This window comes from Cherax quadricarinatus, chromosome 51 (genome assembly GCF_038502225.1).
Source record: "Cherax quadricarinatus isolate ZL_2023a chromosome 51, ASM3850222v1, whole genome shotgun sequence".
In the NCBI taxonomy this organism is placed as follows: Eukaryota; Metazoa; Arthropoda; class Malacostraca; order Decapoda; family Parastacidae; genus Cherax; species Cherax quadricarinatus.
The window spans coordinates 1,118,358-1,128,279 of NC_091342.1; the positions used below are offsets into that span (position 1 = coordinate 1,118,358).

At 45.3% G+C, this 9,922-nt stretch overlaps 1 protein-coding gene across 7 annotated transcripts in view; it reads right to left on the reverse strand.

The window, feature by feature from the left end:
- Positions 1 to 9,922, reverse strand: part of LOC128694761 (uncharacterized) — a gene marked incomplete at its 3' end in the record, with an annotated part of 640,093 nt that overhangs the window by 125,795 nt on the left and 504,376 nt on the right. Inside the window, 1 exon segment of one of the 7 annotated variants that reach the window (XM_070095665.1) lies at positions 5,042 to 5,204. 7 annotated transcript variants of the gene reach the window in all.

The window sequence follows — 9,922 nt, forward strand, 5'->3', positions numbered from 1 at the left end:
TTCCCCATTTTCCCTTCTAACTCTCCCCCTCTCCTACTCTTCCCCTCACTCTCTCTCTCTCACTCTCACTCTCTTCCCCTTTTTCCTTCTCACTATCCCCCTCTCTCTACCTTCCCTTCTCTCTCTCTCTCTCTCTCTCTCTCTCTCTCTCGCCCTTTCCCTTCTCACTCTTCCCCTCTCTCTCTCCTTCTACCTTTCCCTTCTCTCTTCTCTCACAAAAAAAAAATGGTGGGGACTTGCAGGAACCAAGGATCAGATGAGAATGGTTCTGGTAGGGAGGAGTGGATGGAGGAGCAGTGGAAAAGGATGGAACAAGAGTGGGAGAGAAAATTAGGAGAGCTTTCTGAAAAAATGGAGAAAGAGCTCTCTGTGAAATTGGAAAAGAGGTTGGAGAAGGAGACAAAGAATTGGGAGGCACAAGTCGAAACTGCAGTAGCCAAGATAAGGGTCCTAGAAGTTGAGATAAATAGGCTGAAGCGAGTTACAGGGGCAGTGACCAGAGAAGACACAGCATATGAAGCTGCGAGGCCGAACAGGAAGGAAGGAATTATGAATTATGCTAAGGTCATATCAGCCTGCCAAGGAGGACCAAGGAGTGAAAGGGAAGAACAGCTGGTTGCAGATGGAGAGGGTGATAGGTCGATTGCTGAGGCACAACCAAGCTATCAAGAGCCACTGGAAAAATCAAGGGAGAAACTGACCACATACAGGCAGGATCCAGAGTCACAGAGGGTGAGGCAATGGGAGGAAGAAAGGGCAAAATCAGTGTTTATCCATGGGCTTCAGGAGAGAGAGGAAAGGACACACACTGAAAGGCAGCAGGAAGAAAGAAAGGAGATTGAGAAAATCATCACGGAAATAGGTGAAGAGATGGACGAGATTGTAAATTTTCAGAGAATAGGGGGGTACTCGAAGGGGAGAAACCGACCAATCAAGCTGATTCTCCGGATGGAAACAGTGCAGAACAGGATCCTCCAAGAGAAACCACGATTGAAATACTCGGAAGAGTGCAAGAGGGTGTTCCTAGACAGAGATAGAACAAAATCAGAACGACAGCAGCTGAGGGAGAGGACGAAAAAGCGAAAGGAGCTAGGAAAAGAGACAAGGATGGAACCAGCAGAGGTCAGTCAGAGCAGAACAGAACAGCAAGGGCAAGCACACACACAACTATTCTCAGAACCATACAACCTATCACACCATCCCAACACACACTACAATCCATACCCACAGCCTCCACCCAACACCGAGCTATAGAATCCCACAGTATGCCACCAGGTCTCCCACCCTCACAGGCCCCCCAAACCACAGTGTTGGAAAGGAAACTGAAGGTATGGTACACAAACGCTGATGGAATAACAAATAAGTGGGAGGAGTGGCATGAAAGAGTCAAAGAAGCATCACCGGACATCATAGCTCTCACAGAAACCAAGCTTACAGGTATGATAACAGATGCCATCTTTCCAACGGGATACCAAATCCTGAGGAAAGACAGAGGGAACGGGGGGTGGAGGAGTGGCGCTGCTGATCAAAAATCGCTGGAATTTTGATGAGCTGGAGAGAGGAGACAGCGGAGAAGAAAGTGATTACATAGCGGGAACACTTCACTCTGGAGGTCCCAAGGTGGTAATAGCAGTGATGTATAACCCACCACAGAACAGCAGGAGGCCAAGGCAAGAGTACGACGAGAGCAACAGAGCGATGGTTGATACACTGGCTAGAGTGGCCAGAAGAGCTCATGCATGCAGGGCAAAGCTCCTGATCATGGGTGACTTTAACCACAAGGAGATCGATTGGGAGAACTTGGACCCACATGGGGGCCAAGATACATGGAGGGCTAAGATGATGGAGGTGGTACTGGAAAACTTCATGTGCCAACACGTAAGGAACACTACAAGAGAGAGAGGAGAGGATGAACCAGCAAGGCTGGACTTAGTATTCACCTTGAGTAGTGCAGATATCGAGGACATCACATACGAAAGACCCCTTGGGGCCAGTGACCATGTGGTTTTAAGCTTCGAATACACAGTAGAGCTACAAGTGGAGGGAGAAGCAGGAAGGCCAGGACGAATGAAGCCAAACTACAAGAAAGGGGACTACACAGGAATGAGGAACTACCTGAACGGGGTTCAGTGGGACAGAGAACTGGCAGGGAAGCCAGTTAATGAGATGATGGAATATGTAGCAACAAAATGCAAGGAGGCTGAGGAGAGGTTTGTACCCAAGGGTAACAGGAATAATGAAAAAGCCAGGATGAGCCCATGGTTTACCCAAAGGTGCAGGGAGGCAAAAACCAAGTGTGCTAGGGAATGGAAGAAACATAGAAGGCAAAGGACCCAGGAGAATAAGGAGACCAGTCGTAGAGCCAGAAACGAATATGCACAGATAAGAAGGGAGGCCCAAAGACAATATGAAAATGACATAGCAGCGAAAGCCAAATCTGACCCAAAACTGTTGTACAGCCACATCAGGAGGAAAACAACAGTCAAGGACCAGGTAATCAGGCTAAGGAAGGAAGGAGGAGAGTCAACAAGAAATGACCGTGAAGTATGTGAAGAACTCAACAAGAGATTCAAAGAAGTGTTCACAGAGGAGACAGAAGGGACTCCAGAAAGACGGAGAGGTGGGGCACACCACCAAGTGCTGGACACAGTGCACACCACCGAGGAAGAAGTGAAGAGGCTTCTGAGTGAGCTAGATACCTCAAAGGCAATGGGGCCAGATAACATCTCCCCATGGGTATTGAGAGAGGGAGCAGAGGTGCTATGTGTACCCCTAACAACAATATTCAATACATCTATCGAAACAGGGAGATTGCCTGAGGCATGGAAGACAGCAAATGTAATCCCAATCTTTAAAAAAGGAGACAGACATGAAGCATTAAACTACAGACCAGTGTCACTGACATGTATAGTATGCAAAATCATGGAGAAGATTATCAGGAGAAGAGTGGTGGAACACCTAGAAAGGAACGATCTCATCAACAGCAGCCAACATGGTTTCAGGGACGGGAAATCCTGTGTCACAAACCTACTGGAGTTCTATGACATGGTGACAGCAGTAAGACAAGAGAGAGAGAGGGGTGGGTTGATTGTATTTTCTTGGACTGTAAGAAGGCGCTTGACACAGTTCCACACAAGAGATTGGTGCAAAAACTGGAGGACCAAGCAGGGATAACAGGGAAGGCACTACAATGGATCAGGGAATACTTGTCAGGAAGACAGCAGCGAGTCATGGTACGTGGCGAGGTGTCAGAGTGGGCACCTGTGACCAGCGGGGTCCCGCAGGGGTCAGTCCTAGGACCAGTGCTGTTTCTGGTATTTGTGAACGACATGACGGAAGGAATAGACTCTGAGGTGTCCCTGTTTGCAGATGACGTGAAGTTGATGAGAAGAATTCACTCGATCGAAGACCAGGCAGAACTACAAAGGGATCTGGACAGGCTGCAGACCTGGTCCAGCAATTGGCTCCTGGAGTTCAATCCCACCAAGTGCAAAGTCATGAAGATTGGGGAGGGGCAAAGAAGACCGCAGACGGAGTACAGTCTAGGGGGCCAGAGACTACAAACCTCACTCAAGGAAAAAGATCTTGGGGTGAGTATAACACCAGGCACATCTCCTGAAGCGCACATCAACCAAATAACTGCTGCAGCATATGGGCGCCTGGCAAACCTCAGAACAGCATTCCGACATCTTAATAAGGAATCATTCAGGACCCTGTACACCGTGTACGTTAGGCCCATATTGGAGTATGCGGCACCAGTTTGGAACCCACACCTAGCCAAGCACGTGAAGAAACTAGAGAAAGTGCAAAGGTTTGCAACAAGACTAGTCCCAGAGCTAAGAGGTATGTCCTACGAGGAGAGGTTAAGGGAAATCAACCTGACGACACTGGAGGACAGGAGAAATAGGGGGGACATGATAACGACATACAAAATACTGAGAGGAATTGACAAGGTGGACAAAGACAGGATGTTCCAGAGATTGGACACAGTAACAAGGGGACACAGTTGGAAGCTGAAGACACAGATGAATCACAGCGATGTTAGGAAGTATTTCTTCAGCCACAGAGTAGTCAGTAAGTGGAATAGTTTGGGAAGCGATGTATTATTATTATTACAATCAAGGGGGAAGGGCTAAACCCGGAGGATTATACAGCGCCTGGGGGGTATGTGGAAGGCATTCAGGCTTAATTTGGGGAACTGGAGCACAGATCCAATTCCCTAAATCAAGAGCCCCTCACCAACATCAAGGAACCTTCCTTGAGGGGTGGGAAGCGATGTAGTGGAGGCAGGATCCATACATAGCTTTAAACAGAGGTATGATAAAGCTCACGGCTCAGGGAGAGTGACATAGTAGCGATCAGTGAAGAGGCGGGGCCAGGAGCTCGGACTCGACCCCCGCAACCTCAACTAGGTGAGTACACACACACACACACACACACACACACACACACACACACACACACACACACACAGCTGTCAGCAGACTAAATTAACAAAGGAACTAATATTATTTGACGAAGGATACAAGACAAACTCTCGTATAATCCACATTTCTTCAGGTCAAATAATCCGAGTGATAATTAACACTGAGATAATTTTAGACCGTGTAAAACCAGACATAAATTTTTCACTTTAAAAATATTATTATTATTATAATCAAGGGGGAAGCGCTAAACCACTTTAAAAAAAAAAAAAAAAAAAAAAAAAAAAAAAAAAAAAAAAAAAAAAAAAAAAAAAAATAATTTCTATTTAAGCTTTCCAATTATTATAATCAAAATTATTATTATTATAATCAAAAGAAGCGCTAAACCGAAAGGGTTATACAGTAAAGCTTTCCACACACCTACGATAATGACCAGAACTTGTATAAACACCGAGACATATAATGCTAGATTATATATTATTATAATCACGAGAGAGCGCTAAACCCGTAGGATTATACAGCATACAATGCTAGAATTACATATATATGTTAGACAAGTGTTTGCAAGTTGTGCAAATGTTAGACATAGTGTGTTAGAAATACTAAGTTATACGTACCAGGTTAAGATATACGTAGACATACCACATTCATACCAGAGAAGCAGTACAAGTGGTATTGTGTGGAGGATCCGTGTGTGTGGAGGATCCGTGTGTGTGTAGGATCCGTGTGTGTGTGGAGGATCCGTGTGTGTGTGGAGGATCCGTGTGTGTCGGAGAATCACCAGCCGTCAGACTGGCAGTAGTTTATACTAGGGGAAGGGGGTGATGTAGGGGAGGGGTTACAGGTGAGGTGGAGGGATGATAGGGGCAAGGGGAAGGATGGAAAGGGTTTCTCAAAGTGTATTAACGTATTCTACAGGTGTATGTGTCTTGTAGACGTGTACATCTCTGCATACGATGACATTTTGCTGTCTAATGGAGTGTAAGATTATCTGGGGAAGGTCAGTAGGAGCTGAACCACTGAAGTGATGGTCAACAGTTACCGCGTCAATAAAAACACAGACTTTCCTGACGAACAAAACTCCGACAATCTCTTAATGAACCTCCTTCATTACGTCAAAAGTTGACGTAGGATTTTTTTTTTTGAGTAAGGTTTTACTACGCAGCTAAAACACCCTGATATATCTTGTTACGCGTACACTGCGCGTAACAGTTACTTGACGCACACTGACCTTAACAATTACCCGCGTCTATTATTAATTGCGGTACCACAATTTTGCGACAAAAAAAAAAGGAACTTTCTAAACTTCCGTCATCCATCTCATACGCTAAACTATTTCATAAAACTCTTAACTAACCTAAAACTTTAAGTAAATGTGTTTTTATAGAAGCGAAATATTAAACCTCTGCTTAAACTCTCGGTAGCAATGTTTTTGATGTTTAGCCTGCGTAGTGACAAACATTGTTTTGAGAGAGAGAGAGAGAGAGAGAGAGAGAGAGAGATAGGTATGGACGCAACTTCTCTCTTTCGTGCATTAAAACTTCCACCAGTCGCCCTGATCAGGGTCATCAAAGTTTGCGTCTCCCTCAAATGCTTGCTCGTCTTCGACTCTAATGTCCGCGATTTTAGCGATTTTAGCGATTTTCACGATGAGGGCGCAGCGATCTCTGCCACATAGACGGCGCACTGTTCATACAATATATATATATATATATATATATATATATATATATATATATATATATATATATATATATATATATATATATATATATATGTAAGTAGAAATCTAGAGAATATTCCTTTAGTAGAAGTGCCACCAGGGATGCCATAAATGCCACGAAGGGTGCCACCAGGTGTGGCACAAGTGCCACCAGTCTGGGTTGGCTTACACATGTGGCTTCAAGTGTCTTTATATGGCTTGTTGAGGCAATTATACCTTCGTGTCAACACTGTGTGAATACCACTGTTGACGCTGTGAGGGAGGGACGTGAGGGAGGCGAGGGAGGGTGAAGTGAGGGATGCGAGGGAGGATGAAGTGAGAGAGGTAAATAAGGGAGGTAAGGGTGGGCAAAGAAGGGAAGGCAGGCAAAGAATGAATGTGAAACAAGGAATGAGACAGACTAAAAATGTAAATAAGAAGTGGGATATGGTAGAGAAAGAATCCTAAGTGGATGGAAAGGAACTACAAGGGTATTACGAACACAGGTTGTAGTTTAAAGACCTGAGCACCTTGTCGAACAAGACAACAAAACGAGGTAGTCAGCAGAGCAGTACAAGGACGAAGTAGACACAGCGGGGGTAGAGTTCTTTACCCATTTATTCCCTCACCACTTATATACAATGTTAGTATATATCAAAGTATGTAATATTGCAACCAAGAGCCACTCAAGGAATGAGTGGACGCGACCAGTGGCTGTGGAAGTCTGCCACCCAACCAGGTGGACAAGTCTGACGTCACCCTGGCTGGAGTAGCCCGCTTCCTCGTGACTGAGGGATTGATCTCGACAATAAGAGCAGCAGTGGGGCTCTAGAACTGCTACACCCTGAAATGTAAGTTAACTGGTTGAGAGGACATTACAAATAGTTGTGTGACGAACGTCGGTTAGATTATAACATACGTAACTCTCTCCACATAGCGATAAACACAAATTTTGGAATATCTCCCCCTCTATATTAGTGTTATCAGCTCAGTAAAACTTAAGAACCACCTAAAATTTGGACATGTCTGGTTAAAATAAAAAAGCAGAAGGCTCTCTCAATATTTTCCACTATTGCTACACCTCCTTTACCGATAAATGAGGACAGGATAGTATATCAGAAACCTCTCTCACTATCATCCATTACTGCTACATCTTTATCTACATGTGAGGTCAGGATAATAAAGCAAAAGACTCTCGCAACCCTCCACTCTGATGACATTGTCAACGTGAGAATAAGTTGGTTGACAACATCGCATAATACTCTGTTATTTTGTAAACAGCAGAAACAGCACGTGTCTGTGTTTAGTTTCCTTGAACACTGAACCTCACTTCTCAACGTATAATATACTTTCCCTTATTTAAAATTGAAAAACGTAATACCGGGTCGAGACATCTTCCTCAACTCTGCTGTTAAAGGAGTATTGATTAGAGAGACTTCACACGGTGTGTCAGTCTTAATTATACTGTGTGGCAATTATAGAGGATGATTGACAAGGTTTTGTGTGTGTGTGTGTGTGTGTGTGTGTGTGTGTGTGTGTGTGTGTGTGTGTGTGTGTGTGTGTGTGTGTGTGTGTGTATGTGTGGGTGTGTAAGTGGGGGGCATGCGTGCGTGTGTGCGGGGCTTGCGTGTGTGTGTGTGTATGCGGGGCGTGCGTGTGTGTGTGTGTGTAGGGGGTTGATATATATGTGTGTATTTTAAATTACTGTTTGGTCAGGTCACGACCTGTGTGTGGCAGGAAAAGCTAAATTACCCTAAATTTGACACTAAATTTGGCCCTAAAATTACAGATGAAAGCGACAGGTATAAGCAAGAATATTACAAGAGGTAAACGTGCACACACACACACACACACACACACACACACACACACACACACATACACACACACACACACACACGCACGCACGCATGCACACACACCCATGTACAACAGGCCTAGTGTCTAATCGACATGTGCCTAGGACAAAATGGTAACTAACACACACACACATACACACTCACACACACACAGGAGCTGTGAATCGACCCTTACAACCACATCTATGTTATTAGTGCATACACGCACACTCACACGCAAGATCAGAGTAAATGCTGAGAGATAACCCAGGAGCTATGGATCAACCCTCCTGAACAGTCTTAGACGAGAACAAACTCACGCACGCAAGCACATTGTTAACATGAAGTTACCACGAGCAATCAGGCAAGTTTTCTAGTTACCCTGACACAAACAAGGAGGCACACAAACAAACACACACACATACGCATTTTCTTGGACTGCAAGAAGGTCTTCGACACAGTTCCTTACAAGAGACTAATGCAGAAACTAGAGGATCAGGCGCGTATAACAGGAAGGGCACTGCAATGGATCAGAGAATACCTGACAGGGAGGCAACAACGAGTCATGGTACGGGATGAGGTATCGCAGTGGGTACCTGTGAAGAGCGGGGTCCCACAGGGGTCGGTCCTAGGACCGGTGCTATTTCTGGTATATGTGAATTACATGATGGAAGGGATAGACTCAGAGGTGTCCTTGTTCGCAGATGATGTGAAGTTAATGAGGAGAATTAAATCAGATGAGGACCAGGCAGGACTTCAAAGAGACCTGGACAGGCTGGACACCTGGTCCAGCAACTGGCTTCTTGAATTCAACCCTGTCAAATGCAGTCATAAAGATCGGAGAAGGAGAAAGAAGACCGCAGACAGAGTATAGACTTGGTGGCCAAGGACTGCAAACCTCGCTCAAGGAAAGATCTTGGGGTGACCATAAAATCGAGCATGTCTCCGGAGGCACACATCAACCAGATAACTGCTGCAGCATACGGGCGCCTGGCAAACCTGAGAATAGCGTTCCGATACCTTAGTAAGGAATCGTTCAAGACACTGTACACTGTGTACATCAGGCCCATACTGGAGTATGCAGCTTCAGTTTGGAACCCACACCTGGGCAAACACGCCAAGAAATTAGAGAAAGTGCAAAGGTTTGCAACAAGGCTAGTTCCGGAGCTCAGGAGTATGTCCTACGAAGAAAGGTTAAGGGAAATCAGACTGACGACATTGGAGGACAGGCGGGTCAGGAGAGACATGATAACGACATACAAGATACTGCGTGGAATAAATAGGGTAGACAGAGACAGGTTGTTCCAGAGAGGGGACACAGAAACAAGGGGTCACAACTGGAAGCTGAAGACTCAGACGAGTCATAGGGATGTTAGGAAGTGTTTCTTCAGTCATAGAGTCGTCAGGAAGTGGAATAGCCTAGCAAGTGATGTAGGTGAGGCAGGAACCATACATAGCTTTAAGACGAGGTATGACAAAGCTCTGGAAGCAGAGAGAGAGAGAGAGGACCTAGCAGCGATCAGTGAAGAGGCGGGGCCAGGAGCAGTGTCTCGACCCCTGCAACCACAATTAGGTGAGTACACACACACACACGCACGCATGCGTTTACACATGTATATACATGCACCTGTAAATACAGGTGCACATCTGCCACCTAACATGTTTTAGAATCTCCTAACATCTGTGAGTCACCTAACACAGGTCTGAGGTTCCTAACACCTGCTAGACCGACACAGTTTACCTAACACATGCTAGACTCACATATAACACCTGTGAGTCCCCTAATATCGGTCTGACGTACCTAACACCTACCAGGGGTCGCTAAACCCCTCTCTACATCACCTAACACCAACACTCTCCTCCTCTTGTTGTTGTTATTGTTGTTGTTGTTGTTGTTGTTGTTGTTGTTGTTGTTGTAGTTGTTGTTGTTGTTGTTGTTGTTGTTGGTGTTGTTGTTG